Raw genomic sequence first — 17,583 nt, 5'->3', positions numbered from 1 at the left:
AGTACTTTAACGTGCATGCGCACAGCTCTTAAGTGACAGTTGGTTGACATTCCTACTGTGTTGCTGCCCAGTGGTGAACAGTTCCTGCCAACATGCAATGATTGGAACTCTTGCACTGACTGGCCTGACTGCGTGTTATGTATTACTAAATACTATAATTTCGTACCAATCTTTGTTTAAACAAATATTAGCACAAATGAAGAGATTCTCTCTATATTAACGATCATGCCTCTCTGTTGTGAATGTCCTACATACCAAATTTGTCATGAGAATGTTACAATGTGTCTTGCTTCCAAATGTATCATCTGCCTGCTGTTCTTCCCATTCGCTGCAAGGGACCAGCAGCTGTCTCACACCCCCCCCCCCCCCCCCCCAATTGTTCCCGTCATGTGTCACAGTGAGCATCCACAACATTGCAACACAAAACACATAAGTACACCACTGGTGACTATCTAGAGTTTCACCATCTCCTGCCGAAATGAATCCTGTTGTTGAGTATTTGTCCAATTTTTTAAATTATGACTGCAAGTGGATGCAGACAAACGGCGGTTTAAGCATGGTAGATGTCCCTAAAACCCAAAGTATGCGGTATAGAGTCTCATGCTTGGCAACAAGACAGAATTTGCTGCTCGCTCACAACTCCCCTCCTCGTATTCATCTTGCTCTCTTCCATTTTGGTATTACTGTTCCCCCTCCTGTGCTTGAGCAACTGTGTGAAACAAGGACTGCAATATCTTCTCTGGTGGAAGTCAAATGCAACAACAGCAATTAATACATAAATTAAAGATCACAATCATGATTCAGTCCAATGCTCATTCTTTCATTTGCCCTGTAATGTACTGACGTCTGTTGGTACTATCTCCACGATGGGTCTTGCCACTGTAATTTATTCTCACACCACCAGGTAGTCAGTTTAATATTATTTATTTTGTTTGTTAGACGTTTCATTCTGGATTAATTTTCCGTCTTGTTTCATCTGAATGTATCATCATGTTCTAAACCTGATTATAAGTTGGAGACATTTTTACCGAGTATTCTAATATGTGAACAGTGACCAAATTTCTCATTTGGAACCCACTTATTAAATCATTACAGTCTATCACAATTGAATAAAATATTGATCTGTGCTCTGACTCAAGTACTGGTTTTTGAAGGACAATATTTCAACTGTTGAATGTTATCTTTACTTAAAAAGCAGCAATAATGTTTGTACGTGGTATCCATACAGGGTATAGAACTTTTTATTCCAAACCTACTATTTCCACTTATGTTTCACAAAATTGTCAAATTTTAAGCAGAGCACTAGATTATTGTAATAACTAGTTCAAAGTTTCTCGTGTATATCTTGCACTGTTGTTGCTAAAGCCAAATGTCATGTGACTGTTTGAGCAGTATTGATACTGTATCAAGCACTTCAGTGTATCTGGAAATCTTGAGCGTGTTTAAACATGAGTATCATTTGCCCATCCCTGCTCTTCCGAATTCTTCAAAAAAATTCTCAATAGCCAAAGCATCTTCTGTAAATGTTAGACAGCCCCTATATACTCTATTAAACAATGAAAAACTGTTAATATAAAGAGCAATAGTTTAGTCTGCGAATATAAGATAACCTTGTATTTTTAGGAATGACAAATTTGGGGGAAAAAACTTCACCTTATAATTGGTTAAATACAGCATATTGTCATTTGCTCTCTTGCCAGTGGCCAGCAGAACTCAATAATATACCATGCTAAGTTGGTGTTGGAATTCTGTTAATAAAATTGTTCAAAAGCTTTGTTGTACTGTTTGTTCTATTACATAGTCACGTTTACAAAAGGCAACCAGAAAAATTTCCATTGTCATATCTTCAATGTTATCCTGTATTGGGATAATAAACAACAATGGAGCCCTCCAGTTGCCCATTGCAACTCACCACTAACATATTGGAAGGAGACTTAATACATTTTCTTATGTATTTCACTTATTTAATTACCAATATTTTGAACAATGTAATGTTGTTGCCTTGACTAGTCCTTGTTACATGTATTATACAGTCTATTTAAAGAATATTTGTTGGAGAAAGTATTTGTTTGTTCCAGTGGTCGATGTTAAGCAGTTGGTGTGTTCTAAGACAGAGAGCAAAATAATGAGATACATACCCCACAGTGTCTAAGAAACTTCTTTTACTTAAATTAAATAATAGTATATCCAGAGCACAATCCAATGTGAGTCCTTAAGATCGGCTTGTTCGATATCCTCAATAACAAATGACAACACTTTGACTACACAGACAGAACTCTACCAACACACTGACTCCAAGTCAGTGCAGCGTCCTTTTAAGTCTGTAGCGGCTCTGGCCACATTGGATTCAGTGTGCGTGTGTGTGTGTGTGTGTGTGTGCGTGTGTGCGTGTGTGCGTGCGCGTGGGCGTGGGCGTGGGCGTGCGCGTGGGCGTGGGCGTGGGCGTGCGCGTGGGCGCGCGCGTGGGCGTGCGCGTGGGCGCGCGCGTGGGCGTGCGCGTGCGCGTGGGCGTGCGCGTGTGCGTGGGTGTGCGTGTGCGTGTGGGTGTGGGTGTGGGTGTGGGTGTGCGTGTGGGTGTGGGTGTGCGTGTGGGTGTGGATGTGCGTGTGGGTGTGCGTGTGCGTGTGGGTGTGGGTGTGGGTGTGCGCGTGGGTGTGCACGTGTGTGTCTGTCTCAGTGTTGGCTGCATTGGATGTGTCTGAGAACTGGCCACAGATTAGCAGTGGAGTTATGTGGGTAACTACCAACTTCTGAGCATGAACTCGTGTGTCGTGGTATTGATAGCGCACAGCACCACAGCCCCCCCTCCCCAAACTCTTGCTGTCATCAGTCATATACTGGTGCTGTCAGAAATGATGGCACGGGTGCACTGGAGGGGGGAGGGGGGGCTGGTCTGGGTGCAGGTGCCACTGAGAGGGCAGGAGGTGGAACTTCAGTCGGTAACAAGCTCCTGCCCGCATCCTGTCATTCACCTTGCAGATAGCTGGAATCATTGGCCGAAAAACCAGCCATAGGGTGCGCACCTACACCAGGAATGAAGTGTCATCTTCTGTCAGCGGAGATGCAATGGTGATCAAAGGATCCATGACAGGCCACCAGAATACAGCAGAGTGAAGCGGCCTCCCTCCTGTGTTTGGGGCTGCCGGCACTACGGTGACAATGACAGCACTGTGTCAAGCTCCTTTCGCTCCCCGACTAGTGCCGGAGATATGGGATGCAACGGAGGCAAAGGTGGCTGAGGATGCAGGGTACTCCTTGGGCACCAAATCTGCAAATGTAAAACCTATGGCAGGAAACGCAGCCCACACAAAGGAACCTTATTCTGATATCACTCCTTCAGCCCAGGGGGACCCTGTACAACATAGAAAGAGCAGCCCAAAGCTTTTGTGATAGTTCCCAGCACCTTTTTCTGTCGGAAACTCTTGAAATGACCAAATCATGCACATTAAATTAGAATGCTGTGGAGGATGCAGCAGCTGAAACAGTGTCCTGTGTCAGTGTCCATGCAACAGCTCTGCTGGCAATTTTGTGTCACATGGCTGGGAACAACAGGACAAGAAAAAGACCTATTAAAGCTTGCTCCCACACATGGGAGACGTGTAACTTTTTGATGTGTTGCTTGATTGTTCTGATGAAGTGTTCAACTTCACCATTGGATTGAGGGTGTAACAGCACAGTCAGTCACATGCTTGATTCCATTGGCATAACAAAACTTGTTAAAGTCTGCCGATGTGAACTGGGGTCCATTGTGCGAAACCAACACTTCTGTTAGCGATCATACGAAAGATCGACATCAGTCTTGATAGTGCTAGCTGCTGTGGTGGATTGCATGGGTGCTGCAAAAGGAAACTTACTAAAAATGTCTACCACAGTAAGTCAGTGGGAATTCCAGTAGTAACCTGCAAAGTCAATATGCAGATGGTGCCAAGGGGAGCTGGACTTGGCCAGTTGAAAAATGTATGTGGCAGAAACGCCTAGTGTTCTGCACATGCTGGACATTGTGAAGTGAATTGTTCTATTCGAGCTTCCATGCCAACCCATGTGCTATGGTGTCGGGCAAGCTTTTTAGTGCATACAGTGCCCTAATGGCCTTGATAGAGAAGGCAAGCAACTTCCTTCTGAAGCAGACGTAGCACAACCACATCTGTATATAGGAGCATGACACTCTTGCTGGACTGATAAGCTATGCAGATGCGCAAAATAGTGGCTTGGTACTGGACCACTAATCTACTTATTGAATATGGCCAACTGGTGCTGAGGTAGAGCAACAGAATTGTGAGGTTGAGGTCTGCAGCCCTTGTCTGAGCAATTCGTCAGAGCTTGATGGGGAAAGCCATGAAGTGTTTTATTGTTCAGAATGATATTAGTGTGGAAACAAGAATATTCTGAGGTGTCGAATGCAAAATCAGTGCCAACTGGTAGACAATAAAGAGCATTTGAATGCTTAGTTGTTGGCATGTTCACAATTTCAAACTGGTAATTGGAGAGGAGCAGAGACCAGTGTTGCAACTTACGCACCATGCACAGAGAGACTGGCTTTGAAGGGCTGAACAATGAGTGAGAGGCTTGTGGTCCGTCACCAAGTAGAATTATCTGCCATAGAAGTATTGGTGACACAATAGCAAGAGCTTCACTACCAATCTGTGAATAGTTGTATCGTGGTTTTTAGAAGTTTGGATGCAAAGGCAGTTGTCTTTCTCAATGATCCAACTCAGTGCGAGAGAACAGCACCAGTCCCATAAAATAATGCATCAACCGTCAGTAAGACTAGCTTGGTGGGATCAAAATGAACCAAACAGTGATCGCTCAATAAAACATCTTTCAGTTTCTGAAATGTGACTAGACACTCACTAGTGTACTCAAATAGAACATTCTTTTATCAAAGACAGTGCAATGGAGCTGCAAGCTGCATTCTGCAATCTGCACAGCATTTGGAATGAACCGTATATAATAAGTTAGTTCACCCCAACACAGCTTGGAGTTGACTGACGTTCTAGGAAATGGTAGGTTCTGGATGGTAGTTAGGTGTGACTTCTGCAGTCAGATGTAACAGCTATCCGAGACCTCCCAGCTCTTAGGAACATCAGTGAACTCCAAGCTGTGTGGATCTACTTTAACCTAGCATCTGAGAGCACTAGAAACAGTTGCAATTCGAAAGATGTTCATTGGGAATATAACCCGAGACTTCAGTGTCCTCCAAGTAGTTCAGACAAGAAGGAATGACAGTAAGAAAGCAGGTGTGCTTGCTGTGGCAGTACTGAGGTGCTGGGAGTGGTGCTGCTGTGTTTGTGTGTGCAGCAAGTAGCCTGGTCAGTGTCTTCATGAGTTGCTGCATTACTGTGCCCGAAACTAAACAATCTGAGTAGCTGACAGTTCCTGTGGAGGACTGGCCATGATAAAACACACAAAAAACGACAAGCATATATAGTGCAACCACTAAAGAAAGTACGTATTAGTATCCCGGGTGCATACGCTCCAGGAGAACCGGGAAATCCCCAGGAATTTTTCATTTAAATTTCTGTAATTTTGGCTGGTAATAACAGATACGTTAACAAAGAAGTTGACTTTAACCCAATACTGCAGAATAATATTGCAGCAGTAAAACATAAATTAGTTGCAAAGAAAATGAACTATTTACAAGAACACAGTGCAAAGGCTTTAGGATGAAGACTGCGCAATACTTTGTAACAACAAGCTGCTTTTGATGAGCTTGATGTCACAATGGTTTGAATTTTAACTGGCCACATAAAAATGTTGTGAATGGTTGTTTCAGAAGTGTTACTTCCAAAGTAAATTTCCTTTTACACAAGACGAATTATGTTACGTGTGAAAATTACGATGAATTTCTTATTCTTAAATTGTGGAGCGTTTGACTCTTTCTAAACCTAACACTTCAGGCCAACCACTTAGAAAAATTTCAGGCTCAGAAGACCAGCCATTTACGCCATCTTTTAAAATTTTACATACACATTCGTGTTTGGTATACCTTAAAGGGCAACACATGCTAAAAAAAAAGCCCAAGCTTCAAGATTAGTTTTTCATATTTATTTTAGTTCTTTGATGGATTACAAGTATGCAATAAAGCTGGCAAAAAGTTTATTTGTCCTTCAAAAGAAGAAAAAGAAAAAAGTGCAAAGTGAGTTCTTGAACAATTTCACATTTAACATGCTTTTCTATAGAAAAGTTAGAGTGCTTGATGGAACGTGTATTCAGCCAAATAATCCTCGAAATATTCGGTGCACAGCAGTGAAATTTACAATTGTGCTATTGTGCTTGTCAGAAATATTCAGCTGCTGCAATTTATGCTGTGCATAGGGGATTCTACCTAACCACATGTTCCAAAAAAAAATTATGACCAGGGAAAGCTTAGCTATTCTTGATGAAAAAAATCATATAGTGGTTATACGAGGGTTGGAACTTTAATAGTGGCAACTATTTATTTACAACTTGTACAAAATAGATACATGTTTCAAAGTTTTACTGACCTTCAAAGTAGTCACCAGCATTGTGTATAACCCGTTGCCAGCAATGTGGAAGTTGTAGGAAACTCTTTGCAGTGCCAGTTACATATTGTCACGTAGAAGAAGGTGTAATTAGATGATAGATGAATGACGAACACCAACTTCACTTGATGAAGGTTTATTCAGCACTTGCGCATACAAGAGCGCAGAGCAAACTGCCTCCGGCCAGAACACATACAGTATATATACAACTACAGAACATTCCAGTACAATGATTCTTGACATTTGTGAATACTTCTGGAATGTACTCGAACCGAATATGGAAATTAAAACTATACAGTCCAGGTGAGTTTTGAACTCACAACGTCCCATGCAACTGTTTAGTATTATAAGCACTTCACCACCGTGCTACACAGCTTTGCGACATCGCTCCCTCCTTACGAGAAGAGCATGTCGGTGTTATGTCATCCTAGTCCGGGAACAAGTCATCAGTCCTGCATACTCCGACTCCCGATGACTGAATCTTGCCCTGGCGGTGATCTTCTTAGAACTTTGTTTGCCGCTATGCTCTTCGTCACCTTTCTATTTGTTGCCTGTCGCTGGAGCTTCGAATTTACCCTGGGTTTCAGGATCCTTATAGGGCTTCATTCGAAGTATGTGGACCGTATCTCTGACCTTTCATCGTCTTGTGTTGGGGTCGAAATCTTCAACTTCATAAGTAACATCAGACAACTGTCTTACAACCTTATAAGGCCCAAAGTAGCACCTGAGGAGATTCTCAGAGAGACCAACCTTCCAAACTGGAGTGAAAATCCAGACGAGGTCACCAGGCTGGTAGAAAACAGGGCGGTGGTTCGCGTCATACCTTCAGTGATTATTTTCTTGATCCTGCAGCGTGCAGAGTTGAGCTAACTGCCAAGCTTCCTCAGCTCTGGTTAACACCTGGCTGATGTAGTTGTCATCCACGTCATCAGGATGTAACAGAAACACAGTATCCATCTTCTTAGTCGCCTCATGCTCTTGCACCAGGAAAGATGTAAATCCTGTGGTGTCTTGTTTGGCGGTGTTTTAGGCAAATGTCACGAAACGTAGCACCTCATCCCAGTTCCTTTGCTCAACATTGATGAACATTGATAGCATGCCGGCCAAGCTCTTATTAAGGCTTTCAGTAAGCCTGTTAGTTTGCGGATGGTAGGCAGTCGTCATGTGATGAGCAACGTTGCAGCGACAGTTTATCTCTGTCACAAGATTTGATTGAAAAACTTTCCCTCGATCTGTAATTAACGACCTTGGGGCACTGTGTTTTAATACAATGTCTTCCACTATGAATTTGGCTACCTTGAATGCTTCGGCTGTTTTCGCGGCTTTTGTAATGGCAGAGTGTGTCAGATAATCAGTGCAAACAATAAGCCATCTATTGCCACTAGCAGATGTTGGAATTCGTCCAAGGAGGTCAATCCCAATACGCTGGAAAGGCATTTCGGCTGGTGGAATTGGTATGTGTTGGCCAGGTGGTTTCTGAGGAACTGCCTTTCTCCTGTGGCACTCTCGACAGTGTGACACAAAGTGACGGACACTCCTAAATAAACCTGGCCAGAATAACCTCTTGTGGATTCTATCGTATGTCTTAATAAATCCTAAATATCCTGTGTCATGGAATTTCTGTACAACATCGAAGCACATATGTTTAGGAATCACTGCTAGCCACCTCTTTCCAAACAGATCAGAGTTTTTCTTGCAATGTAATCCATTAACTACCTTAAATAGTCCTTTCACATCCTATGACCGATTTAAGGCAAGCACAAGTTGAGACATCTTGGCGTCCTTCTTCTGCTCAGCAGAGAGATCCTGGAGTGCAGTGACACAGTCACTATCTTCATCAAAGTCTTGATGGTCTTGCATAGGGTTTCATGAGAGACAGTCGGCATCATGGTGTTTTCTTCTACTTTTGTAGTCTATGGTAATGTAGTACTTCTGAAGACGTAGTGCCCACATGGCGAGTCGTCCTGTTGGATCCTTAAGACCTGTCAACAAACAAAGTGAATGATGGTCTGTAACAACTGTGAATGGCCTTCCATAGAGATACTGTCAAAATTTGCACATGGCCCAGATCACAGCAAGACATTCTTTTTCTGTAGTTGAGTAGTTTCTCTCAGCTTTTGTAAGTGTCCTAGAAGTATAGGCTGTAACCTTCTCTTTTCCGTCCAAAATTTACACCAGAACAGCACTGATCTCATACTCGCTGACGTCTGTGTGTAGTTCTGTAGGTGATCCCTCATCATACAGACCAAGTACAGGGTCAGTCCTCAGAGCTTTTCGCAGCACATCGAAAGAATCTTGTTGAACACCACCCCAGATAAATTTAGCATCAGCTTTTAACAACCCTTGGAGTGGCCTGGCTTTGATAAAAAAGTCTTTGATAAAACGGTGGTAATAAGAACATAAATCGAAGAAGCTTCTCACATCTCTAGTACTTTTAGGGATAGGAAATTCCGTTATAGATCTCACTTTTTCTGGGTCCAGCTGCACATCTTTGTGTGACACAAGTTGTCCAAGTATTTTGATTTCTTTTGCTCCAAAGAGACACTTTCTTGGATTAGGTTACAGTCTGCCTTGCTGAAGACACTTAATAACGGCCCTCAGTCTTTTTATATGCTCATCAAATGTCTCTGAGAACACTATAATGTCATCTAAATAACAAAGACACATCGTCCACTTCAGGTGCCTTAGAAGACTATCCATCATCCGTTCAAGAGTTGCTGGTGCATTACACAAACCAAACAGCATTACCTTAAACTCATACAGGCCATCAGGGGTGATGAATGCAGTTTTCTCATGATCAGCCTCATCTACTTTGATTTGCCAGTATCCCAAGTACGTGTCCATGGTTGAGAAAAACTTAGCCACATTCAGACAATCTAGTGTATTGTCAATTCGTGGAAGAGGGTAAACGTCCTTTTTAGTTATCTTATTAAGCTTCCTGTAATCGACACAAATGCGCCAACTGCCATCTTTCTTCCTGACGAGGACCACTGATGACGACCATGGGCTTTGCGAAGGCTGAATGATATCATTCTTCACCATTTTCTCTCTCCGCCCCTGGTAGCTGAGTGGTCAGCTCGACAGAATGTCAACCCTAAGGCGCGGGTTCAATTACCGGCTGGGTCGGAGATTTTCTCCGCGCAGGGACTGGGTGTTGTGTTGTCCTAATCATCATCATTTCATTCCCATTGACATGCAAGTCACCTAAGTGGTGTCAAATCGAATGACTTGCACCCGGCAAATGGTCTACCCGACAGGAGGCCCTAGCCACTCGACATTCATTCATCATTTTCTCTACCTCCTCGGGAATTATTCGATGTTTCGTTGCTGACACACAGTATGCTCTCTGGCTGATGGTCTCCACTGCTAATCCGGAGCTTCACTGTCGATTTGTCTAATTTGCTCTTCACCTGTGGATTGAAGCATTCAGAGAACTCTTGAAGAATGGCAAGTAGCTTCTGCTGTTGTTCCTTAGTGAGATCTGGTGATAGTCGAGCTAGAAGTCATGTCTCGTAGTGGTAGTGCCCAGAGACTTGGCATTGGAGGTTTCTGTGACACTCAGCTATTATGCAATTAATGGCTCAGCATTTGCTATGCACATGCATCTTGGAAGGATCTGTGCTTCTTGGTGACAGTTAACTATCCACAATTCACTGAATCCATTCTTAAACAAGACGACAGAAGCTGTGATGACCAAATTATTCTTCAGTGGTATGCTTTCTTACATTCCGCTACAAGATCCATGGGTTGATGCATGGCATGACACGTGACAGTTACCTTTCTAGCACTGACTGCAAGAATGATCACTTCATCCAGCACAAATAGTCTGCACACCCTTGGATGCACACCTTCCTGTCCACAGTATCTAATCTCATCTAGCATAGTCTTTGAGCGACCACAATCTATAACTGACTGAGAAGCTTTCAAAAAGTCCCATCCGAGAATGACATCACGACTACACTCTTGCAAGATGATGAATTCTAAGGGCTGTGTATGGCCACTTATACCCACACGAATGGTACATCTTCCTGTAGGTTTTACATATTTCTCATTAGCTACCTTCAGCAGAGATGTTTTGCCGTCGATGAATATGGTTTTCTGCAACTGGCGAAGGTAATTCTCCGAAATGACTGAATATGATGCTCCAGAGTCCAGAAGAGCTTGGGCTGGTTGTCCATCCATGGGGATATCGACATAGTTTCCTATCGTTTTTGTAGTGATCGACAGTGGAGGATTTTTTTCTTCAGCGACCCGCCTCAAAGGAAGGTCGCACCCTTTAGTTTTCCAGATTGCAATGGCTAGATGATCTGCTGGAGCTTCTAAACAGCAATGGAGACCTTGATCGGCGTGTTGGAGAGCCTCCTCTCCAGCAGCTAGCTTGCAGTGATGGTAACCTATGTTGTCCTGCACCCACATCATCTTGTTCATCTTTGTTGTCCCAGAGTTGGCATCGGCTAAGATCGGTATGCTGTCTTCTAGTGTGGGCGTCATCAAATATCCACCGCCTTTCTCGACAGTAGCGCACCACATGTCCCAGTCGTCTACAGTAGAAACATACTAGTTGGTTATCCTGTGTCCTCCAGACGTCAGGCCTCCTTGGTGCCCAAACAGGTTCCTTATGCGGCATTGTAGAAACGTAACTTCGCCTGGGTCTCGACTTTCTCACTGTTTTAAAGGGAAATGAAGGATGAGAGATTGAGTTCAATGTCTGTTCCATTTCCTCCCTTATGACATCTTGAAGCATCTCGGTTTTTTGCTCGCCGTGCTATCCAAGTGCCTTCTGAACTTCTTCTCTCACTATCTGACGAAGAACACTTGCGAAATCAGTTGCTTCCTCCATCACAGACATTGATACGACGTTGGGAAACCGTTCAAACTTCTTGCTTGTAATTAGTTTTTAATGCATTGTCTCGATATACTGGCATCGTTTTATGAAGTTGTCTGCTATTGAAACCACCTTCAGGAGTAGGGCTTGATACATGTCCTCAGCAACACCCTTCATGAGATGGGCAACCTTATCTTCCTCCTTCATTCTAGGATCCACTACTTTACGCAGCTCCAAAACGTCTTGAAGGTAAGATGCTGTAGTTTCTGCTGGACGCTGTGCCCTGCACTTTAATTTATCTTCAGCCTTGCACTTCTGTCGTGGTGTTTCGCCGAAATACTTGCGCATTTCCACCTGAAATACTTCCCAGCTTGTGAACTTCTCCTTGTTCTCATATCATTGTTTGGCAGTGCCTTCCAAATAGAAAAATGAGTTAGCCAAACACATGGTGTCATCGTATTTGTTAAATTTGGCTATATGCTCATATACCTTCAGCCACTTGTTTGGATCTAGGCCATCATCACCAGAGAACCCGGAAGGATGTCTCATGTGGTGGCAGACAGTTGCTGTCCTCCTAACGTCCTCTTTTTCTTCTGTCTCTGATAGAGTGTGATCTGTTGAATATTGCTCGAACTCGGGTTTCTCGTGACATAAACATTGACTGTGTTGTGGCCTGATGGGAGCCACTGTGTTGTCGATAATGTTCCCTATCTCAAGGTCCAATACCCGATGCCTCCACCAGAATAATGTCTCATAGAAGAAGGTGTAAGTAGATGAATGACAAACACTAACTTCACTTACCGAAGGTTTATTTAGCACTTGCACATACAAGAGCACGGAGCGAACCGCCTCCAGCCAGAACACATACAGTATACTGTATATACAGCTACTGAACATTCCAGTACAATGGTTGTACACATTTGTGGATACTATTAGAATTTACTCAAACTGAATATAGAAATTAAAATTGTACAGTCCAGGTGAGTTTTGAACTCGGGACCCTCCGTGCAACAGTTTAGTATCATCACCACTACACCACAGTGCTCCTCAGCTGCTTCTGTAACAATACTGTTGAATTAAAATCTTCTGGGATATCCTAACAACATAAAAACGCAACTGGGATTAATAAATATAATCACCTGCCAAAAACGCGTGCGCACACACACACACACACACACACACACACACACACACACACACAGAGAGAGAGAGAGAGAGAGAGAGAGAGAGAGAGAGAGACTTCCATGTCTATGGGATGATTGATCTCTTATGGTTTAAAAGTTTTCTAAGATATTATAGATCAGGGCAATCTACATCTATACTGTACAAACCACTATGAAGAGCATGACAGATGGTGCTCCCCTTCCCTTTCCATTTATGTATGGAGCTCCAGTAGAATGATTGCGCCCCCTGCATGTCCGGGGTAAGAATAGGCCCGAGGTATTCCTGCCCATTGTAAGAGGCAACTAAAAGGAGTCACTCCCCCTCAAGGGGGTAGTTTGCGCGTGCGGCTGGAGATGGACAGTTCAACGACTTACATTTGTTGTCATTTTGGTTTTTCGCTTATTCTGGTGTCTTCCTTCCTTTGTTTGTTTCCTTTCTTTGTCCTTCTCCCTCTCTCACTGTCTTCCTTACTTTTTACATTGCCTTCTTCTCCTTTCCTTCTTGTCCACCCTATGGACTCCGCCTTGGCGTTTGAGACAGTCTGTCCTTTCTCTCCCCCTCTCCCTTTTTTTCCTATTCTTCTTTCCTCCCTGGGCGTGCCTGAAGGCTGACCCACACGTTCGCACGCGTAGCCGGTGATGGGGTAAAGCGTAATTCCGGGTCCTGGATAGACAAATAGGGCCCGTGTGTACCCCCTGGTAAAGGCCAGGCCCAGGGAGGGGTGATTGCCTGAGCTGACACCTTCCGACCATGCTGATTGGTCCCTCCGTCGGTTTCTCGGGAGGTGTGACCTGTGGTGTAAACATTCACCTAAGGCAGGAGCACCCTCTGAGAGGGTCCCCACAAGGAAGGAGCACACTGTCGGAGACGCTGGCAGTCATGGGGGATTCATCCGCAGTGGATTTCTCTTCTTCTTCTCTCTCGACTTCTGCCCAAAAATGGAAACTTGACCAGCCACCAGTGACAAAAGTACTACCGCCTGCCCCAAAGTTCCTCGTAGTTTCTAGATCTGAGGACGGAAAGCATTTTTCATCTGTCAACCAATTCGTTATTCAGAAGGGTGTAGATGCCATAGCCGGACCTGTCAAGTCTTGTGCCAGGATGCATAACGGTACCTTGTTCTTGGAAACTGAGAGCACCTTTCAAGCACAAAAACTCCTTCAGGCCATACTCCTGTACACGTTCCCTGTCCGGGTGGAGGCTCACTGCACTCTGAATTCATCGCATGGTGTGGTATCTACTAGATCACTTGATGGATTGATTGACTAGGATATTCAGTCTTTCCTCGCTGAGCAGGGCATGACGGCTGTCCATAGGGTCATGAAAAAGGTCGACAATGACCTTGTACCGACCCGGACACTTTTCTTGACCTTTGATAGGGTTCAGCTGCCGTCGCGCATCAAAGCGGGCTATGAGGTTATTTCTGTTCGCCCCTATGTCCTGACACCTACGCGCTGCTACCAGTGTCAAACATTTTAACCACACTCGCCAGTCTTGTTCTAATGCGGCTAAATGTGTCACTTGTGGCAGGGTGACTGTCCACCTCCGTCTCCTCGTTGCGTGAACTGTCAGGGTGACCATGCAGCGTCCTCTCGCGACTGTCCCATCTACAAGGATGATCGCTGTATATAGGAAATCCAGGTCAAAGAGAAAGTGTTCACCTTGGCTGCTAACAAGCTTTTTGCTAGTAGGAAGCCCACGCTGCTCCCAGCGGGGAAATACAGTACCGTCCTCACCTCTTCTCGGCCTACCAGGGAGGTATCGACGCAGACATGCTATCTGACCTTTAGCGCTACGGTCGTCCGTTTGGCCAGTGCTAAGATCGCCCAGTCAACGTCTCCTCTTCCTCCCGTCACCCCTAAGACACAAGCACCTTCATCAGCTTCTGCCAAGACTAAGACCCAAAAGTCAGAAGCACGGGCCTTCAAGAAGGAACTGCCCGTGAAAACTTCTTATGTACCCCGAACTCCTAACCATCGACCAGTACTTCAACTAAACGACCTTCCAAGAAGGCTCATAGGAAGAAAAGTTCTCCTTCTCCGCCATGGCGCATTTCTTCTCCTGTGCCACCCAGTGATTGCCGCCCCAGGCCGTTCTCCGTTTTGCCTGGCCGCACCGCTGCTAGCCGAACATCTGGCCATTCACCGACGGAGGAAGCTCCCCCTCCCAACCATCTTAACATGGTGGCCAACAAACCTATTGAATAAATGGACGAAGGCTCTCCGCCTATTGATAGCGGCAGCAGTGCTCGCTCGAAGCCAGGCCCTCAGCGGCCTTCGAGGTGACCCCTTCTTGCTTCTCCTTTTTCTTCTCACAGTGGCACTTCTTCATTGGAATATTCACAGCAGTCGCTCCAACTGAGAGGACTTAAAGTTGCTGCTACGCTTGCACTGTCCGCTCGTAGTAGCTCTCCAGGAAACGAAGCTACGCCCATGCGATCGTATTGACTTGGCACCCTATACTTCTGTGTGTTTTGACCCAACCCCTGTGGAAGGTGTTCCGGCTCATTGAGGGGTTATGTTGCTGGTCCTGGATGATATCTAACTCTGATCCCATCACATTGCACACCGATCTGCAGGCAGTTGCCGTCTGAATTACTCTCCCCACTTTTACATTTTCCATTTGTACAGTTTACACTCCATCGTCATCTGCCGTTACTAGGGCGGACATGATGCAAATTATTACTCAGTTACCTGCACCATTTTTGTTGACTGGAGACTTCAGTGCCCACCATCCCCTTTGGGGCTCTCCAGCATCCTGCCCGAGAGGCTCCCTGTTAGCAGACCTTTTCAACCACCTCAATATTGTCTGCCTCAATACTGGCGCCCCTACTTTTCTTTCGGACACAACTCACACCTATTCCCATTTAGACCTCTCTATATGTACTACCCAACTTGCACGTCGGTTTGAGTGGTACGCTCTTTCTGGTACATATTCGAGCAACCACTCCCCTTGTGTTATCCATCTCCTGCATCATACCCCATCTCCATGCTCAACTAGCTGGAACATCTCCAAAGCGGACTGGGGGCTCTTATCTTCCAGGGCGACATTTCAGGATCAAAATTTCGCAAGCTGCGATAGTCAGGTCGCACACCTCATGGAAGTCATTCTCACTGCTGCTGAATATTCCATCCCTCGTACTACCTCTTCTCCACGTCGCGTACCGGTCCCCTGCTGGACCGCAGCATGTAGAGACGCTATATGTGCTCGTCGACATGCTTTACGCATCTTTAAATGCCACCCTACAATGGCGAATTGTATTAATTATAAACGATTGCGTGCGCAGTGTCATCGTGTTATTAAAGAAAGCAAGAAAGCCAGCTGGGCTGCTTTCTCAAGCTCCTTCAACAGTTTTACTCCGCCTTCTGTTGTCTGGGGTAGCCCGCGCCGGCTATCTGACACTAAGGTCCGCTCACCAGTTTCTGGCTTGACGGTCGCGAATGACGTCCTTGTGGCCCCTGAGGATGTCTCCAATGCCTTCGGCCAATTTTTCGCAGAGGTTTCGAGCTCCGCTCATTACCACCTTGCCTTCCTCCCCCGAAAACAGGCAGAGGAGGCAAGGGCACCTAACTTCTGCTCCTCGAATCATAAAAGTTATAATGCCTCATTCACCATGCAGGAACTCGAAAGTGCACTTGCCCGGTCACAGTCCTCTGCTCCGGGGCCTGATTCTATTCATATTCAGATGCTGAAGAACCTTTCTCCTGCGGTTAAAGGTTTTCTTCTTCGTACTTATGATCGCGTCTGGATTGAGGGCCATGTTCCCACATGCTGGCGCAAATCTGTTGTTGTCCCGATTCCTAAGCCGGGGAAAGACAAGCACTTGCCTTCCAGTTATCGATCCATCTCCCTTACCAGCTGTGTCTGTAAGGTGATGGATCGAATGGTTAACTCTTGTTTGGTTTGGCTGCTCGAATCTCGATGCCTACTTACCAATGTACAATGTGGATTTCGTAGGCGCTGCTCTGCTGTTGACCATCTGGTTACCTTGTTGACCTTCATTATGAATAACTTCTTGTGGAAGTGCTAGACAGTGGCTGTGTTCTTTGATTTGGAGAAGGCTTGCGACACCTGTTCGAGGTCGGGCATTCTCCGCACCATGCGTACATGGGGCCTTCGCGGTCGCCTCCCTCTTTTTCTTCGTGCATTTTTAATGGATTGAAAGTTAAGGGTACGTGTGGGTTCTGTCCTGTCCGACGCCTTTCGCCAGGAGAATGGGGTGCCACAGGGCTCAGTTTTGAGCGTAGCTCTCTTCGCCGTAGCGATCAATCCAATAATGGGTTGCCTCCCAGCTGATGTATCAGGCTCCCTTTTTGTGGACCATCTACTGCAGCGTGCAGCATACATGTTTCCTGGAGTGCTGTCTTCAGCGTTGTCTTGACTGTCTTTACTCCTGGAGTGTCGCCAGTGGCTTCCGTTTTTCTGCCGAGAAGACAGTCTGTGTCTACTTCTGGCACTACAAAGAGTTTCTCCCACCGTCCTTACATCTCGGTCCCGTTGCTCTCCCATTTGTGGAGACAACAAAATTTTTAGGTCTTACATTTGACAGGAAACTTAGCTGGTCTCCACATGTGTCATATTTGGCTGCCTGTTGTACCCGTGCCCTAAATGTCCTCCGTGTTCTCAGCGGTACATCGTGGGGAGCGGATCAGACTGTCCTACTTCGCCTATATCGGTCGATCGTCCGCTCAAAGCTGGATTATGAGAGCTTTGTATACTCCTCTGCACGACCGTCCATCTTACGCCGCCTCAACTCTATACAACATCGGGGGTTACGTCTTGCGATCGGAGCGTTCTATACTAGTCCCGTCGAGAGTCTTCATGTTGAAGCCGGTGAATTGCCACTAACCTACCAGCGCGATATATTGCTTTGTCAGTATGCCTGTCGGCTATTATCAATGCCCGACCACCCGTCTTATCGTTTCTTTTTTGACAACTCTCTCGACCGTCAATACGGGTTGTAAGTATCTGCCCTGCTACCCCCTGGAGTTCGCTTTCGTCGCCTCCTTCAGCAACTTGATTTTCCACTCCCTGCAACGTTTAGAGTGGGTGAGAGCCAAACACCACCTTGGCTCCAGGCTCAGGTTCGCG

General features: G+C 45.4%; 1 protein-coding gene across 1 annotated transcript in view; it reads left to right on the top strand.

Annotated features, from left to right (window-relative positions):
* LOC126416723 (protein piccolo) overlaps positions 1-17,583 on the top strand; it is a 645,122-nt gene that overhangs the window by 75,912 nt on the left and 551,627 nt on the right. The window lies entirely within an intron of this gene.

The sequence above is a fragment of the Schistocerca serialis genome, chromosome 8, assembly GCF_023864345.2.
Source record: "Schistocerca serialis cubense isolate TAMUIC-IGC-003099 chromosome 8, iqSchSeri2.2, whole genome shotgun sequence".
NCBI lineage: Eukaryota > Metazoa > Arthropoda > Insecta > Orthoptera > Acrididae > Schistocerca > Schistocerca serialis.
This window is presented reverse-complemented; position numbering and strand designations above follow the sequence as displayed.